This window comes from Gossypium hirsutum, chromosome D13 (genome assembly GCF_007990345.1).
Source record: "Gossypium hirsutum isolate 1008001.06 chromosome D13, Gossypium_hirsutum_v2.1, whole genome shotgun sequence".
Taxonomy (NCBI): domain Eukaryota; kingdom Viridiplantae; phylum Streptophyta; class Magnoliopsida; order Malvales; family Malvaceae; genus Gossypium; species Gossypium hirsutum.
Genome location: NC_053449.1, coordinates 25,850,589 through 25,870,508, shown reverse-complemented (window position 1 = coordinate 25,870,508; position 19,920 = coordinate 25,850,589).

Here is a 19,920-nt window from a genome sequence, read left to right as displayed (position 1 = left end):
GACTTTACCCTCTACAAAATTTATTTCCAGACACTGCCCAAGCTTTACTAGTCGTTAAAATTCATATCTTGAGTTTCGTAACTCGAAAATCAGTTTCGTAATTTTCCCAGAAACTAGACTCATGTCCCATCTATGTATTTTTTTCTAGAATTTGGTTGGGCCAATTAGTACAGTTTATAGTCAAGTCCCCAATGCAGGGTCGACTACACTGACCTTTGCCCATTACGACTGGGATATCTCCCTGCACGGGGCTTCAATACTGTTGCCGTTGTTCTATGGAAACTAGACTCAGAGAGGAATCTGCACATATATGGTACGACCCCTAATTATCTCTGGTTAATTTATAATGAATTCCAAAGTTGGAGCAGGAATCCAGAAACCTTCTGGCCCGTCCCACTAAAATCTGATTATCCTTAATATACTGCCCATATGATCTTTCGTTACTTCCTCATGAAAACAGACTCATCGAGCTCGATACATAATTTATTCATCAATTAATTCCACTCCTACTATTTTAGTGATTTTTCAATCTCATACACTGCTGCTGCCAGCATCTGTTACGAAAGTAACTAGGTCCATTTCATGCCTACCCTCGATCCAACTCAATCGAACATTCGTGCCATTTCGCATGGCTTAAAGTTTACATGCCATAATTCAAACACAACGTACTAGCTTATACATGCCAAAATGATCTTCTAAGCACACTAAGAAGAAAGTACCAAAACTAGCTATCTGGTGTGATGACTTCGTTGACGGCCCGACCCCGTAAAAATTGATGAGTCCAAGCAACCTATAATGGGTGACAAGGAAACACCGGGTGAGTTTATAACTCAGTAAGTCATAAGCAATGCTCTACTATACATCAATAACATTATCACAAGAGGAATAAAATGGAATGAGACAATTTACTCCATCCATACCGAACCATACCATAGTTCCACCAACCTACCGATTCAATTTCATATCAATTCATGCCTCACAATTCATATACTCATCAATAGGACATTGAAGCATTTTCATAAATCAATTTATTTCGTTACAATCAAACCACAAAACGGCCTTTCACCCATCCTACGATAAATTTTTATGTACGTGACTTCAAGTATAGTTGTCACATAGGTTCAACTTACCGAGCTCAACACCAAGTATACGCATAGCATATATTAGCCGTGTCCTCAAGACACTTACCCGATCCGCTGTCCGCGATCAGCTCAATAGTGTCGCACACATAGTGTCCATAATGATTCACGAATGTATATTGAGCCCGCACACTCAGTGCTATATAATCAACTCGCACATTTAGTGCCACGTAATCAAATCGCACACTTAGTGCTACATAGTCAAACCCGCACACTTAGTGCCGCATGGTCAATTCGCACACTTAGTGCATCATATTCATTTCGCACACTTAGTGCAACAAAGTAGAATCGCACACTTAGTGCTGTACAATTTAATCCCGCGCACTTAGCACCAATCTCATGGTCATAAATGGTTATCCCGCACATTTAGTGCCGAGATCAACAACTCATTACATCTCACCTCATTTATTTCATTCAACAATTTCATCATCACATACGTACATGCATATATATATGTACATTTATTCATTCCATTCAGCATCATACACAACATTATGACCATTGAAATAATACCAACTACATGCTTAATGACTTACCTCGTGTTGGGTAAGACGGTTCCAACTCGGCTACTCGATAACCTTTTCTTTGCCTTTGCTCGATTCACCTCCTTTAGCTCCTTGAGCTATATCAATAATTTAACTAGTTTAACCACCTTGCTAAATATTTACAATCCAATCTCACATGTACATGTATGTTAGTATATTCGGCTAATAATCTCATGCAACTACCAAAGCCGAATCAACTAAATATACTTATGTATACACACATATATCATCATCGAAATCACCTAAGCTTAGACATCGATTTTTAATTTCAAGTAAGTTGCCGAATGCAACCTTACTAAATTCTCATGGATCAATATACCATTACCATGAAATCAACAACCAAATTCATAGACAATTTAGGAAAATCACATTACAATTCTCATATTCAAGCAAAGACCATGGCCGAATGCACATATGACCTCATAACAAAAATATTGAACCTTTGGTTGCCCAATTAGCTTAACATCCATCAAATTTTTAAATCAAGAAGCTCACCTCATCTATAATCAACTCTCAATGCCCTAAGGCATCAAAAACAACATCAAAGAAATACAACCATCCATGGCCGAATGTCCTAGCCGAATTGTTTTAACCATGAGTAACATAACAAGCATAGATCGTGTTTATGGATATACCGTGGCCGATTCAAGCTAATCACCTCCAAAATCATCAACCATTTTCGTTGCATATAACATATATAAACATGAATAAGTTTCATATAATCCCTTAACACATTAATTTCTTTCATCAACAACCTTTTCCTTGAACACTTTCTCATGACCGATTGCTCATGTTATCAACAAGATTCAAAGTTTAAACATGGGCTATTTAAAACATGCATGCATCTCAAAGACAACATCAAACATACCTTAGTCTAACCACCACCATAGCCGATTTTTCTCAAGCCTTTTTCCCCTTCCTTTCTTTCCTCTATTCGGCCAAGGATGTTTAAGAATGAACTCTTTTTTTTTTGTTTTCTTTCTTCAATTCACGGCAACAAGGGGGGTGAGACCATGTACTTTTTTTTTTTTCTCCATCACCCTTCTTTCATTATTTAATCACCATGCTTATTATTTTATTATTCTTAACATGCATCACTAGCATAACATGTTGGAGACATGTTTCCACCTATAGCATGGCCGGCCACTACATATTAGGGAGGGGAATTTGACATGCAAGTCCCCTTTTTCTTCCACATGCACTAATAGGTCCTCATGCATTGACCTATCACATTTTAAAATTTTCTCATATAAGTCCTATTGACTAAATTCACATGCAATCGACTAAATCGAAGCTTGAAATTTTTACACATTCATGATTACATATTCTAGACAATAAACATCACATTCAAACCTTTCGGTGACTCGGTTTAGCGGTCCCGAAACCACTTCCCGGCTAGGGTCAATTTTGGGCTGTCACAACTCTCCCTCACTTAAGAAATTTTCGTCCTCGAAAATCTTACCAGTAAATAGGTTTGGATATCGTTCCTTCATCGAGCTCTCGGGTTCCCAGGTTGCTTCCTCGATCCCGTGTTTGAGCCACAACACCTTAACCAACGGAACCCTTTTGTTTCGCAACTCTTTCACCTCACGAGCTAGGATACGTATCGGTTCTTCTTCATAACTCATATCGGCTTGAATTTCAACCTCTGATGGGCTAATTATATGCGACGGATCAGATCGATAGCGTCGAAGCATCGAAACATGAAAGACATCGTGAATCTTTTCAAGCTCAGGGGGCAAAATCAATCTATACGCAACTGGCCCCACTCGTTCGGAGATTTCGTACGGCCCAATGAATCTCGGGCTCAACTTGCCCTTACGGCCAAACCTAAGTACCTTTTTCCAAGGCGAAACTTTAAGGAACACTTTATCTCCCACCTGATATTCAATGTCCTTCCGTTTCAGATCCGCATACGATTTCTGACGATCTGTGGCTGCCTTCAAACTTTCACGGATTACTTTTACTTTCTGTTCAGCATCTTTAATCAAATCAACTCCGAAAATTTTACTTTCACCAAGCTCGGTCCCAAAACAATGGTGTACGGCATTTACGACCGTACAAAGCCTCGTAAGGTGCCATCTTAATACTTGATTGAAAACTATTGTTGTAAGCGAATTCAATCAAAGGTACATACCGTTCCCATGAACCACTAAACTCAAGGATGCAGCATCTCAGCATATCCTCGAGTATCTGAATTATCCGCTCGGATTGACCATCGGTTTGGGGATGAAAAGCGGTGCTAAAATGCAGCTGGGTACCCAAAGCTTCTTGCAATTTCTTCCAAAATCGCGAGGTGAATCTCGGATCTCTATCCGACACGATAGAAATAGGTACTCCATGTAATCTCACAATCTGAGAAACATACAACTCGGCTAGTTTATCCAATGAGAAATCCGTACGCACGGGGATAAAGTGAGCCGACTTAGTCAGCCTATCAACAACAACCCAAATCGCATCCTTCTTACTTGCGGACAATGGCAGTCCGGACACAAAGTCCATTGTGACTCGGTCCCATTTCCACTCGGGTATCATGATCGGCTGAAGTAACCCTGAAGGCACTTGATGTTCCGCTTTCACTTGCTGACATATTAAACATCTCGAAACAAAGTCGGAGATGTCTCGCTTCATACCATGCCACCAAAATCGACGTTTCAAGTCGTTGTACATTTTCGTGCTCCCCGGGTGAATTGACATTCGGCTACAATGGGCTTCGTTCAGGATCATCGGAATGAGTTCCGAATTCCTTGGAACGCACTAACGACTTCTAAACCTCAAACAACCATCATCATCAATCTGAAACTCCGATTCCTTGTTTGGAACACACTCAGCTCGTTTTGCAACTAATTCATCATCGACTTTCTGAGCTTCATGAATTTGATGAGTCAATAATGGTTTGGCTTTTAATTCAGCTACTAACACATTGTCAGGTAGAACAGACAGGTGTACATTCATCGCTCGCAAAGCAAACAGTGATTTCCGGCTTAAGGCGTCCGCAACCACATTAGCCTTTCCCGGGTGGTAATCAATGACAAGCTCATAATCCTTCAACAATTCAAGCCAACGTCTTTGTCGCAGATTCAAGTCCCGTTGAGTCATCAAATATTTGAGACTTTTGTGATCCGAAAACACATGGCACTTCTCACCAAACAAATAATGTCGCCATATTTTCAATGCAAACACAATGGCGGCTAGTTCGAGATCATGGGTCGGATAATTTCTCTCGTGTGGCTTCAATTGTCTCGACGCATAGGCCACAACTCGACCTTCTTGCATCAATACACAACCCAACCCGAGTAGGGATGCGTCACTATAAACGACAAACTCTTTACCCGATTCGGGTTGCACCAAAATTGGAGCTTTAGTCAGATGAGTTTTCAGTTGATCGAAGCTTTTCTGACATTTCTCCGTCCATTCGAACTTAACATCCTTCTGAAGTAGCTTCGTCATTGGTGTGGCTATCATCGAGAAACCTTTGACAAATCGTCGGTAATAACCGGCGAGCCCTAGAAAGCTCCGGACTTCGGTAACGTTTCTCGGAGGCTTCCAGTTAAGTATGGCTGAAATTTTGCTCGGGTCAACCCGAATACCCAATGCGGATACCACATGACCCAAGAAGCTAACCTCTCTTAGCCAGAACTCACACTTACTGAACTTAGCATATAACTGCTTATCCCGCAAAATTTGCATCACTAGCCTCAGATGCTCAGCATGTTCGGCCTCATCTCTTGAATAGACCAAGATGTCATCAATAAACACAACTACGAACCGATCCAAGTACGGCCTAAAGATCCGATTCATCAAATCCATAAACACCGCAGGGGCATTAGTGAGCCCAAACGGCATCACTAAGAACTCATAGTGACCGTACCTCGTTCTGAAAGCAGTTTTGGGTACGTCCGAATCTCGAATCCGTAACTGATAATAACCCGATCTCAAATCTATCTTTGAAAACACCGATGCTCCCTTTAATTGATCGAACAGATCATCTATACGCGGTAACGGATACTTATTCTTTATCGTCACTTTATTCAGTTGACGATAGTCAATGCACAACCTCATGGTTCCGTCCTTCTTTTTCACGAACAATACTGGTGCACCCCAAGGCGAGAAACTCGGTCGAGCGAAACCTCTATCCGTCAATTCTTGCAACTGAGCTTTCAACTCTTTTAACTCAGTTAGTGCCATACGATACGGAGCGATCGAAATTGGCGTAGTTCCAGGTACAAGCTCAATTCCAAACTCTACTTCCCGAACAGGTGGCAAACCCGGTAACTCTTCAGGAAAAACATCCGGGTATTCACAAACCACCGGCACCGATTCGGGTTTCTTTTCTAACTCCTTGTCATCAAGTACATACGCGAGGTATGCTTCGCACCCTTTCCTTACATATTTCTGGGCCAACATTGCTGATATTACAGCTGGCAACCCCCTTAAGTCCGCAGACTCAACTCGGATTATTTCGTTATTTGCGCACCTCAAATCGATAGTCTTGCTTTTGCAATTCACAACCGCATCATGCGCGGTTAACCAATCCAAACCAAGAATAACATCAAACTCGTCGAACGGCAAAAGCATCAAATCAGCCGGAAAACAGGATTCTCGGATTAATAGAGGGCATCTCTTACACACTTTATCAACAAGTACGCATTGACCCAAAGGGTTTGATACTCGAATTACGAGCTCAGTAGACTCAACAGGTAGAGTCTTACTGGTTGCTAAGGTTTCGCATACATATGAATGAGTAGAACCAGGGTCAATCAATGCAATCACATTAGTATCAAAGAGAGTGAAGGTACCAGTGATGACGTCGGGGAGGATGCCTCCTCTCGTGCGCGAATGGCATATGCTCTAGCAGGAGCACGGTTCTCGGCGCGATCGGCCGTATCAGAAGCCCCCCTCTGACTACCACCCCTGCCTCCAAAAATTCTCGGTGGTCTACCTCTAGATGTCACTCCACTAGGTCTTGCACCTTGAATCTTATTCTTCTCATCCAGCTCCGTGCAATCTCTAATGAAGTGGTCCTTCGAACCGCATCCGTAACAGGCCCTGTTAGTAGACTTGCCCCAACATTCACCTAGGTGTCGTCTTCCACATTGGGGACATTCAGGTTTCTCGTGCCGATTATTGCCCACACTAGCTACCGAAGTAGCTCGGGAGCCCATCGATGGTCTTGCCCTGATGGAAATTCCCGTAGTCGCCCTCGACTTACTAATGTCCTCCCTGAACTTCTTCACAGCTGAGAACGGAGCTTTACCCGTCGATCTTTTACGATAATCTCTAGCTTCAAATTCAGCCTTCCTCTTCTCCTTTCCAAGTTCCTCCGCCTTGCAGGCTCGTTCGACTAGTGTTACGAATTCCTTTATTTCCAGAATACCCATTAGTAGCTTTAAATCTTCGTTCAATCCTTCCTCAAATCTTTTGCACATAGCAACCTCATCAGCTACGCACTCCCGGGCATACCTACTAAGTCTTACGAATTCATGTTCGTATTCAGATACAGTCATACGGCCTTGCTTGAGTTCCAAGAACTCCTTACGCTTCTGGTCAATGAACCGTTGGCTAATAAATTTCTTCCGAAATTCCGTTTGAAAGAAGTCCCAAGTTACTCGCTCGTTCGGGACTATGGAAATCAATGTCCTCCACCAATAGTAGGCTGAGTCTCGCAACAAAGATACAGCACATTTTAGACATTCATCGGGTGTGCATGACAATTCATCGAACACCCGAATGGTGTTATCAAGCCAGAACTCGGCCCTTTCGGCATCATCAGTTACTATGGCCTTGAACTCCTCGGCCCCACGCTTCCTAATCAAGTCTACAGGTAGCTTACTCAGCCTCACAGGATCAGCGACTGACGGCCTTACAGGCTCTTGGGGTGGGTTATTCAAATTTGGGAATTGTTGGACAGCCGGGTTGGCTCGGGCATATTGCGCGACCCACTCATTCATCATGGTAAAGAAGGCTTGTTTAGCCCCCTCACCTTGATTATTCGCAGATGACTGGGGTTCAACAGGCGGCGTCCCTTGTGCAGGAGCAGCCGCTACGCTCTCAACGTCATCCGCTAGGGTTCTTTCTTCACCGGGATCCATTTACTAATCAAGACAAAAACATTTCAACCGTCAGAAGTCATCACCCTTTTAAACATTAACATTATGGCATGTATAGCTAGACTCATACGTGCTATGGAAGTCCTAGAACCGACTAAACCATAGCTCTGATACCAATAAAATGTAACACCCCAAACCCGAAACCGTCATCGGGGTCGAACACGAGGTGTTGACTGGCTTTACCCTCTTACAAAATTTATTTTCCAGACACTGCCCAATCTGTGTACTAGTCGTTTTAAAATTCATATCTTGAGTTTCGTAACTCGAAAATCAGTTTCGTAATTTTTCCCAGAAACTAGACTCATGTGCCCATCTATGTATTTTTTTCTAGAATTTTTGGTTGGGCCAATTAGTACAGTTTATTAGTCAAAGTTCCCCAAGTTGCAGGGGTCGACTACACTGACCTTTGCCCATTACGACTGGGATATCTCCCTGCACGGGGCTTCAATACTGTTGCCGTTTGTTTCTATGAAAACTAGACTCAGAGAGGAATCTGCACATATATGGTACGACCCCTAATTATCTCTGGTTAATTTATAATGAATTTCCAAAGTTGGAGCAGGGAATCCAGAAACCGTTCTGGCCCTGTCCCACTAAAATCTGATTATCTCTTAATATACTGCCCATATGATCTTTTCGTTACTTCCTCATGAAAACAGACTCATCGAGCTTCGATTACATAATTTATTCATCAATTAATTCCACTCCTACTATTTTTAGTGATTTTTCAATCTCATGACACTGCTGCTGCCAGCATCTGTTACGAAAGTAACTAGGTCCATTTCATGCCTACCCTCGATCCAACTCAATCGAACATTCGTGCCATTTTCGCATGGCTTAAAGTTTACATGCCATAATTCAAACACAACGTACTAGCTTATACATGCCAAAATGATCTTCTAAGCACACTAAGAAGAAAGTACCAAAACTAGCTATCTGGTGTGATGACTTCGTTGACGGCCCGACCCCGTAAAAATTGATGAGTCCAAGCAACCTATAATGGGTGACAAGGAAACACCGGGTGAGTTTATAACTCAGTAAGTCATAAGCAATGCTCTACTATACATCAATAACATTATCACAAGAGGAATAAAATGGAATGAGACAATTTACTCCATCCATACCGAACCATACCATAGTTCCACCAACCTACCGATTCAATTTCATATCAATTCATGCCTTCACAATTCATATACTCATCAATAGGACATTGAAGCATTTTCATAAATCAATTTATTTTCGTTACAATCAAACCACAAAACGGCCTTTCACCCATCCTACGATAAATTTTTATGTACGTGACTTCAAGTATAGTTGTCACATAGGTTCAACTTACCGAGCTCAACACCAAGTATACGCATAGCATATATTAGCCGTGTCCTCAAGACACTTACCCGATCCGCTGTCCGCGATCAGCTCAATAGTGTCGCACACATAGTGTCCATAATGATTCACGAATGTATATTGAGCCCGCACACTCAGTGCTATATAATCAACTCGCACATTTAGTGCCACGTAATCAAATCGCACACTTAGTGCTACATAGTCAAACCCGCACACTTAGTGCCGCATGGTCAATTCGCACACTTAGTGCATCATATTCATTTCGCACACTTAGTGCAACAAAGTAGAATCGCACACTTAGTGCTGTACAATTTAATCCCGCGCACTTAGCACCAATCTCATGGTCATAAATGGTTATCCCGCACATTTAGTGCCGAGATCAACAACTCATTACATCTCACCTCATTTATTTCATTCAACAATTTCATCATCACATACGTACATGCATATATATATGTACATTTATTCATTCCATTCAGCATCAATACACAACATTATGACCATTGAAATAATACCAACTACATGCTTAATGACTTACCTCGTGTTGGGTAAGACGGTTCCAACTCGGCTACTCGATAACCTTTTCTTTGCCTTTGCTCGATTCACCTCCTTTAGCTCCTTGAGCTATATCAATAATTTAACTAGTTTAACCACCTTGCTAAATATTTACAATCCAGTCTCACATGTACATGTATGTTAGTATATTCGGCTAATAATCTCATGCAACTACCAAAGCCGAATCAACTAAATATACTTATGTATACACACATATATCATCATCGAAATCACCTAAGCTTAGACATCGATTTTTAATTTCAAGTAAGTTGCCGAATGCAACCTTACTAAATTCTCATGGATTCAATATACCATTACCATGAAATCAACAACCAAATTCATAGACAATTTAGGAAAATCACATTACAATTCTCATATTCAAGCAAAGACCATGGCCGAATGCACATATGACCTCATAACAAAAATATTGAACCTTTGGTTGCCCAATTAGCTTAACATCCATCAAATTTTTAAATCAAGAAGCTCACCTCATCTATAATCAACTCTCAATGCCCTAAGGCATCAAAAACAACATCAAAGAAATACAACCATCCATGGCCGAATGTCCTAGCCGAATTGTTTTAACCATGAGTAACATAACAAGCATAGATCGTGTTTATGGATATACCGTGGCCGATTCAAGCTAATCACCTCCAAAATCATCAACCATTTTCGTTGCATATAACATATATAAACATGAATAAGTTTCATATAATCCCTTAACACATTAATTTCTTTCATCAACAACCTTTTCCTTGAACACTTTCTCATGACCGATTGCTCATGTTATCAACAAGATTCAAAGTTTAAACATGGGCTATTTAAAACATGCATGCATCTCAAAGACAACATCAAACATACCTTAGTCTAACCACCACCATAGCCGATTTTTCTCAAGCCTTTTTCCCCTTCCTTTCTTTCCTCTATTCGGCCAAGGATGTTTAAGAATGAACTCTTTTTTTTTTTGTTTTCTTTCTTCAATTCACGGCAACAAGGGGGGGGTGAGACCATGTACTTTTTTTTTTTTCTCCATCACCCTTCTTTCATTATTTAATCACCATGCTTATTATTTTATTATTCTTAACATGCATCACTAGCATAACATGTTGGAGACATGTTTCCACCTATAGCATGGCCGGCCACTACATATTAGGGAGGGGGAATTTGACATGCAAGTCCCCTTTTTCTTCCACATGCACTAATAGGTCCTCATGCATTGACCTATCACATTTTAAAATTTTCTCATATAAGTCCTATTGACTAAATTCACATGCAATCGACTAAATCGAAGCTTGAAATTTTTACACATTCATGATTACATATTCTAGACAATAAACATCACATTCAAACCTTTCGGTGACTCGGTTTAGCGGTCCCGAAACCACTTCCCGGCTAGGGTCAATTTTGGGCTGTCACAAATTTCATTTATGGGAAGATGAACCAACCGCCAAACACGCAGAGAAACAGAAGATCATATGATAAAGCTGATGAAAGCTCCGACGAAGAGGACGATCCTAATGAGGCGGACTTATGGAAAAAAAGAAGTATTTTTTTCAAGTTGCCTTATTGGGAGCATCACCTTTTACGACACAATCTTGATGTTATGCACATTGAGAAAAATGTCTGCGAGAACATTGTGGGTACAATTTTGAATGTCGACAGAAAATCGAAAGACAATCTTCAGAGTCGACTTGATTTAGTCCAAATGGGAATCCGACCTGATCTTCATCCCAATCCACTCCCGAATGGGAAATATTGGTTGCCGCCTTCTATTTTTTCAATTCCAAGATGGAGAAAGAAGTGTTCTACACGATGTTGAAGGATATGAAGGTTCCAGATGCGTATGCATCAAATATATCTCGATGTGTTAGTGTTAAAGATCGAAGATTATATTCGCTAAAATCACATGACTATCACATCTTGATGCAAGATTTACTGCCAGTGGCTCTACGATGTTGTATGTCCAAGAAGGTGACGTCTTGTATAATTGAACTATCCAACATAATGAAAGCCATTTGTGGCAAAGTTTTGGATGTTCAAGAACTTCAGAAGGCACAGGATAGAGCTGCTCTGACTTTATGCAACATGGAGAGAATCTTCCCACCCTCCTTCTTCACCATTATGGTTCACTTGATAATCCATCTCCCGCACGAAGCAATTCTTGGCGGACCCGTTTTCTATCGATGGATGTATCCCATTGAAAGGTGTTAATTAAAATTTTTAAAATTTTCACTCATTCACCTCTATGCCTTTAGTTTCAATAATTAAGAAATGTTGTATACTGTGTTTAGGTTCCTATCCAAATTAAAGTCTTACTGCCGCAACAAGCGATATCCAGAAGGATCGATTGCTGAAGGCTACTTGGCAGAGGAATGTATGACCTTCTACTCAAGATATTTGGAAGATGTTGAAACAAGGTTAAACAGACCAAATAGGAATGCTGGACTCACGGACCATAACTTAGCCGATACTTATTTGTTCCAAAGTTTTGGAGAACCAATCGGCAAAGTTGAAATTGCAGAATTAGATCATTTATCGTGGGTACAAGCACATCGATATGTTCTGTTTCACCACGAATCATTGGAACCTTTACGGAAGTAAGTTCTACAACTTTGGTAAATATTTATCAAACTAATAACTATTTATCTTCTAACGCGGTGAACATTTTTTTAAAATAGTGAGTACAAACAAATATTGAGATCTCGTGCGCGCTCCCGAAGAACACAACATCGAGATATCAATAAGATGTTTACAGAATCTTTTTATGAATGGATAAGCCAAATGGTATGCAGTTGGAGCTTCCGCTTACAAATAATAATGTTTTCTCATAACATTTTGAATTACTCAGTTTCCTTTCCGTTCAATAGGTTTGGAGTGGAAAGAACGTAAACGACGAAGTTAAATGGCTCTCCCAAGGTCCAAATCGAGTGGTTAAAAGATACAGTGCGTTCCTCATCAACGGATTCAGATTTCATACAAAATATCGCAAGAGGTTGAGGAGAACGCAAAATTGTGGAATAGTTGTCAATTCTGCAATTACAAGTTATGCTAGTGCTAGGGACAATAATCCTGTCGAGGGAAATGTGGAATATTTCGGACAACTTACTGACATAATTGAGTTGGATTACTACGGCAAATGGAAAGTTGTCTAATTTCGAGGTGATTGGGCCGATGTTAATACAGCTCATGGAATTAAGCAAGATCAATTTGGTTTTACAATGGTGAATTTTGACCGATTGATTCACACAGGACAAAAACTGATAGATGAGCCGTATGTATTCTCATCTCAAGTCAAACAAGTTTTTTACTCTAAAGATCCAACTGATGAGGGTTGGTACGTTGTACTCCGTAACATCCCTAGAGACTTGTTTGACATGGGCAGTGGAAGTAGAGATAACATCGACGACAGATCAGAAACTTTGCCCTTTCCAGCACAAAACTTAAACGACAATATCCCTAGTACTAGTGCACACTTTCAATGGGTTCGTCAGGATACCGATGAAGATATTTATGAATAATGATGTAGTAAGATTTTACGGTTGTTTATTTATATGTATTATATTATAATTTATATCTTGGTCTTATTATATATTTCAACTGTTTTATATGTGCTGATATTGTTGTAATTAGTTATTAAGTTGTCAACTATTTTATGTGTATTGCAGATAAAATACCTAGAAGAAAAATTCTAAAGGGAAGCATTGTTCAACATGATCCTAACTCGACAGACACAAATAGTACTGAACAGTAGACAACAATTGGATCTTCGAATGTTCCGAATACAGTTGAGGATCCTACAGAAGTTCAAAGTAACTTTACGTTTAATTTACATGCGTGTTTCTGTTATAGTTGATTTATTTTTCTAATTCTTATATTATAATATACCATTTGTAGCTGAAAATGGTGGGACGCGCAGAGGTCGAGGACGTACGCTACTTAGAGAACTGTACGAGTTAGATCCAGTCGAGCGTGTCAAAGTTGGATGAAACAGTTTTGGTCAGCCTGTTGGATCAAAAGCTCGACTTTTAGCAGGATACATGGGCATTTTAGCACGAAATCCGAATATGTTGCCTATCAACTATGAGTCATGGCGTGAAATGCCCGATAGCAACAAAAACCAAGCCCTCGATAATATTAAGGTAAGAAAATGTTAATGCCATCTGTAATGCTTGGGAAATTGTTTCATTTATACTTACTTTATTAACTTCTGTTTTTTGTTTTCTGTAGGCGAGTTTTGCTTTAGAGGTCTCCGATGCTTACGTAAAGAAGGCATTGGGAAAAAGATGGAGAGACAATAAAAGTACTTTGAAGAAAAATTATTATAAAACAAAAACAACCCTCGATGAGAAATTGCAAAATGTCCCGCCGGGTATGTTGAGGTACCAATGGGAAGATGCGATTAGATTTTGGCATTCGAAGAAAGGCGAGGTATGATGTACTTCCAAAGTATTGTAATTATTTTGATTTATAGTATTTTCTATTTACGTACTAAAAATTTCATAACGTAGGATCGTGAACAAGTTGGAAAAACCAGCAGGCAGAAACAAAAATTCACCCACACAGCCGGGTCAAGAAGTTTTGCATGTGTAGCTGAGGCGGAGGTATTTTTAATTTTTTTAATATTGTCGAATATGTATAACTTTCTATTAAATAATATTTATACTACCATATTGTAGGAATTGTCGTCCGGTCAAAAAGTTGGACGTCTTCAACTTTTTGAAATTACACATAGGAAGAAAGATGGATCTCCCATGACTCCTGAAGCTGGTGAAATAATGGTACGTTTACTTAATACGATTTGACTTATTTTAGTTATTTTTAGTGTTTATTTTCTAATGGTTTAATTCAGTGCTTGTAATGCGACTATTGTTATGTTGCATATGTTTTTTAATATATAAATTGCGTTCCTAACTATGTGATTTATTTATTAGGAAAAACTGAAGGATAAAAAGGCGGAGTACGAAGCGATTGCTTCTAGCGATTGCTTGTATGGTCGGGTTCGATTTCAAGGATCTTTTGTTAGCCCGACCCAATATTTTGGATCCAGCTCCAACCAATACATGGCTTTGAGGAGTCAAGCTCAAGCTGAAGTTCAGAAGTTGAAAGACCAGATGGCTGAGATGCAAGCGACCACAGTTGAGGTCCAAAAGAAATATGAAGAACTTCGGCAACAACTTAAAGCAGAGGCTGCAGCGAGAGAAGCAGAAGCTGCAGCAAGAGAAGCAGAGCACGCCAAAAAGTACGACGAACTCCAGCAACAGCTTCAGGCTGTGATGAAGATGTTTCAGTCGCCACTTCCGCCTTGATAGTGTATGACATAAATATTTTTATCATTTTAACATTTAACATTTTTGCAAAAATACTATGAATTCACTTTTATTTATTGATATTAATATTATTTTTTTCGTTTCATTTGAAATATTATATAAATTTATTGCTTTTGGCTGGTTTAAATCTGGTTGTTTCTGATTTATTGCTACAGGAGGGCTGAAAAAAATTAAAAATTTAATATAAAAAAATTTCAAAAATAGTGGCGTTTTTACAAAAACGCCGCTAAAGAACATCTTTAGCGGCGCTTAAGAATAAACGCCGCTAAAAGAGCATTGTCTTTAGCGTCGTTTCTTTTTAAAGCGCCACTAAAGAACATTTTTTTAGCGGCATTTCTTTTCTAAGCGCCGCTAAAGAACATGTTCTTTAGCGGCGTTTTGTTCTAAGCGCTGCTAAAGAACATGGTCTTTAGCGGCGCTTTTATTTGAAAACGCTGAAAATGTTTGTGACGTTTTCCTTAGCGGCCTTTTTTGCGGTGCTTTTGGAAGCGCCGCAAATACCTTTAGTGGCGTTACGAAGCGCCGCTAAAGGCCTAAAAAAACGCCGCTAAAGACCTGTTTTGGTGTAGTGTAAGTATGAGTACAACAATTTTCTTTTTAGATATCATTTGAAATGAAATTTTTGCCAAGTTTTGTTTAAAATTATTTTTATTCAAAACATAATATTTTTCATATCAAAATAATTTACAAGTAAAGCTTGGTTCAACAAAAAAAATTGGTAAATTAGGTTTTGAATAAGTTTGCTCCCCCTTTCTAAAAATCATTTTCAAATTAAGACTTAGAAAAAAATTTAGTTCATTATCAAAATTTGGCATTCATTTATAAATTGGTCATTCATTTTCAGTTAAAGACATCTTGAAAACTTGGTCATTAAATTTGCAATTTGGCACAAGCACAAATAATTAATCATTAACCAAAATTAAATTTAGCTTTCTCTTCTTCCCTTTTTTTATATCAAAAGACAACAAGTAAATTTTAAGAGAAAGATATTGTTAGTTCAAGGATAAAGATCAAAAATTGAGAATAAAGAACTAATATTTTCAAAATAAGCATTCAGGTATGTTAAAATACCAAAGAAACATTAAGGTGCAATCACATAGAAATAGGAAAATAAAAATAACTCAAATTATACAATTATATTGGCCATTTCTAATGATTTCATACACCTAATTGTATAGAATTAAAGCGTGATGTATATGAATCATAAAAGAACACAAAATATGCAAAATTGAACATTTACATCAAATAAAGTCTAATTTAGCATACAAAAATGCATCCAAAAATTTGTATACTAGACCAACTAGTTCAAAATAAATTAAACATGCAACATTAACTCCCCCTAACTAATTGCATATAAGAGACATAGAAATTATTTGATCATGCTTTTTCAATCAATTTTAAGTCATAAAACATTTTGAACACAAAATCAAGGAAAGGTAGTAATACTTAGTTCTTTGTTAAGTGTCTCAAATCTTTCATTATCTAATGGTTTAATAAAAATATCAACTAGTTGGTGCAAAGTGTCGATAAATTCTAGAACTACATCTCCTAGTTGGACATGATATTTAATGAAATGTTGTCTAATTTCAATGTGCTTAGTTCTACAGTGTTGGATGGGATTTTTAGTGAGACAAACAGCACTAGTACTGTCACACTTGATAGGAATGGTATCTACATCAATTCCATAGTCTATAAGTTGTTGTTTCATCCATAAAACTTGAGCACAACAACTACTGGTGGAAATGTATTCCACTTCGGTGGTGGATAATGCAAGACTATTTTGTTTCTTTGAAAACCATGATATGAGCATGTTGCATAGGAATTGACAAGTACTAGAGGTGTTTTTCCTATCTAATTTGCAACCTTTAAAATCCGTATCTCAGAATTCATGCAAGCTAAAGAATGAGTCTTTAGGATACCAAAGACCTAAGTTTGGAGTTTCTATAAGGTATCTAAAGATTCTCTTAAGTGCTTGTAAATGTGATTCCTTAGGACATGATTGATATCTAGCACACAAGCAAGCATTAAACATAATATCGGGCCTACTCGTGGTAAGATAAAGCAAAGAGCCAATAATAGACTTATTTAACTTTAAATCTACACATTTATCTTCCTCATATTTGTCAAGTTTTGTAAAAGGGCTCATATGTGTAGCTTGTGGTTTGAGAGTGTTCACCTCAAACTTCTTGAGCATATCCTTTGTGTACTTAGCTTGATTGATGAAGATGACATCATTTCTTTGCTTGATTCTGCTTGATTTAGAGTCCCAGAAAGAAATTTAGTTCTCCCATCATGCTCATCTCAAACTCACTGTAACACCAATACCGTTGCCAGAGTCGAGCTCGAGGCATTACTTTACTTAACTTAAAAATTTGGGGCATAAAATTTTACTTTTGAAATTAATTTCACTATTCACAATAATGTTGTCCACCTGCGCAGCAGTTACTAATTTAGTTATAACTTGAGCTAAAAAATTCAAAATTTAAATCTGTAAATTTTATATGAAACTAGACTCATATTTATTCTTACCATAAATTTTTCAGAAATTTTTGGTTTAGCACCACTTGACTATCCTGACCTCTTGTCACTAAAAATAATCTTTCTCATTGTAGGACTTTCATATGGTGTTCTCACTTGTTTCTACTGAAAATGGACTCAATAAGGAATCTAGAAATATAAACTACAACTCATAACCATTTTTTTAAAATTTTTAATGATTTTCTAAACTCAAAACAGAGGACTCCAAAAATAGTTCTAACCCTATCATACTAAAATTCATATATCTTAAAATATAAAATTCATTTTGCTACACCATTATTTTTTTTTCTAAAAGTAGACTCAATAAGATTTAATTATATATATCATTCACCTTCTAATTCATTTTATACTATCCTAGGTCATTTTTCAAAGTCACGTCACTGTTGCTGCTTGAAATCTATTTCTTTACAAATTTTACTCTTTCATGATTTCTATGCATGATTTATTACCTAAACATTTGTAACAAGAAACACCTTCATACTTAGCCATTTTAACAAAAATTCATCATCAAATACTTACTTATCATTCTTGAGCAAAATCATAAATACAAAAATTCAAAATAACTAAGTCCCTATACATGCCATAACCCAAACATGGTTCATCATAAAATACCGAGTTGTTGTCGTTGATAGTGAGGACGATCTCCGACGTCTTTAAGTTCCCGAAACTAGCTTTACAATACTATAAGAGAAAGAAAAATAAAAGAAGTAAGCATAAGCTTAGTAAGTTTACTAGCAAATAAATAACAACATTTAACACAAATAATTAAACTCAAATGTCAAGATCTCTACTTTACTCTTTATTTAATCTCATTCTCGTTCTCTTGCTGGTTTACTTAGTTAACTCATGATCGTAACTTATTCTTCTCTTGCTGAAACATTGAGTATCAATTGATAATATAGTAAGTTCTTAACTCTTTTAACTCATCTGAGCTTGTCATTTATGCTTTTAAATGAACTTTCATTAACATGATTCGTTTACTAGCCCGTTGAGCCACGTTGGAATAATAAGGATACTTGGGTCTTTTCTGATAATAACATGCCAAAGCCATGTCCCAGACATGGTCTTACATGGGATGTCCTCATCTCGGTGCCAACGCCATGTCCCAGACATGGTCTTACATGGGACCTCTCATCTCGGTGCCAACGCCATGCCCCAGACATGGTCTTACATGGGACCTCTCATCTCGGTGCCAACGACATGTCCCAGACATGGTCTTACATGGGACCTCTCATCTCGGTGCCAACGCCACGTCCCAGACATGGTCTTACATGGGATCTCTTTACCCAAATGTCATGACATTTTTATCCAATACCTTCATTATGTTTCAACGAGGCTTTTTAACACCGATTCTCTGTCATCTCATACTTGAGTCAACATTAAATAAATTCATAAAGTAAATGTATAATTTCTGGAAAATAAAAATATTAATAATAATTATTGAAATATTGTATTTATTTACCGTAAACTTACCTCGGTACAAAATATGATCAAATCTAGGACTTTAGTCCTCAACCTTTTTCTTTCCCCGGTCTAACTCTGAATTTTGTTCTTCTAAATCTATAATAGAAAATTTATCTCATTTAATACTCACATTTATCAAAATAGCCCTCGACTCTAGCTTTGTAAATTTACAATTTTGCCCCTAAACTTTTACATAATTATGCTTTGGCCCCAAAGTTCAGAAATTAAACTTCATCTCATATTCTTATGTTATATAACATGCTGAACATTTTTCTCTTCTATGACAACATCAAATTCTCACTCTAACACTTACTTATGTACATTAGGGATTTTTACCGATTATGTCAACTTACTCGTTTTTGCTTAAAATCGGCTACCAAAAGTTGTTTAACATAATTTCTAGCTTCATATTCTATCATAAAACATCAAAATAAACACTTTTCACCTATGGTATTTTTCCAAATATAAACCCTAGGTTAAATTATTGCTAGAATGAGCTAAATTAAGCTACAGGGATCTCAAAAACGTAAAAAACATTAAAAACGGGACTTGGGATCACATACTATGGAGCTTGGAAGCTTGAAAACCCTTACTATGGCTTCTCCCCTTGATAAATTCGGCCTAATGAAGAAGATGATAAAAAATTGGCTTTTAATTTTGTTTTTAATTCATTTTAATAACTAAATGACTAAAATGCCCTTAATGAAAAACTTTGGAAACATGCCTAACCATGTCCATTTTTGTCAACCAACTTAACCAATGGTCTAATTACCATATAAAGACCTCAAATTTAAAATTTCATAACAATTGGACACCTCTAACATATAGAACTCAACTTTTTTACTTTTTACAATTTAGTCCTTTTGACTAAATTGAGTACCCAAACGTAAAAAATTTT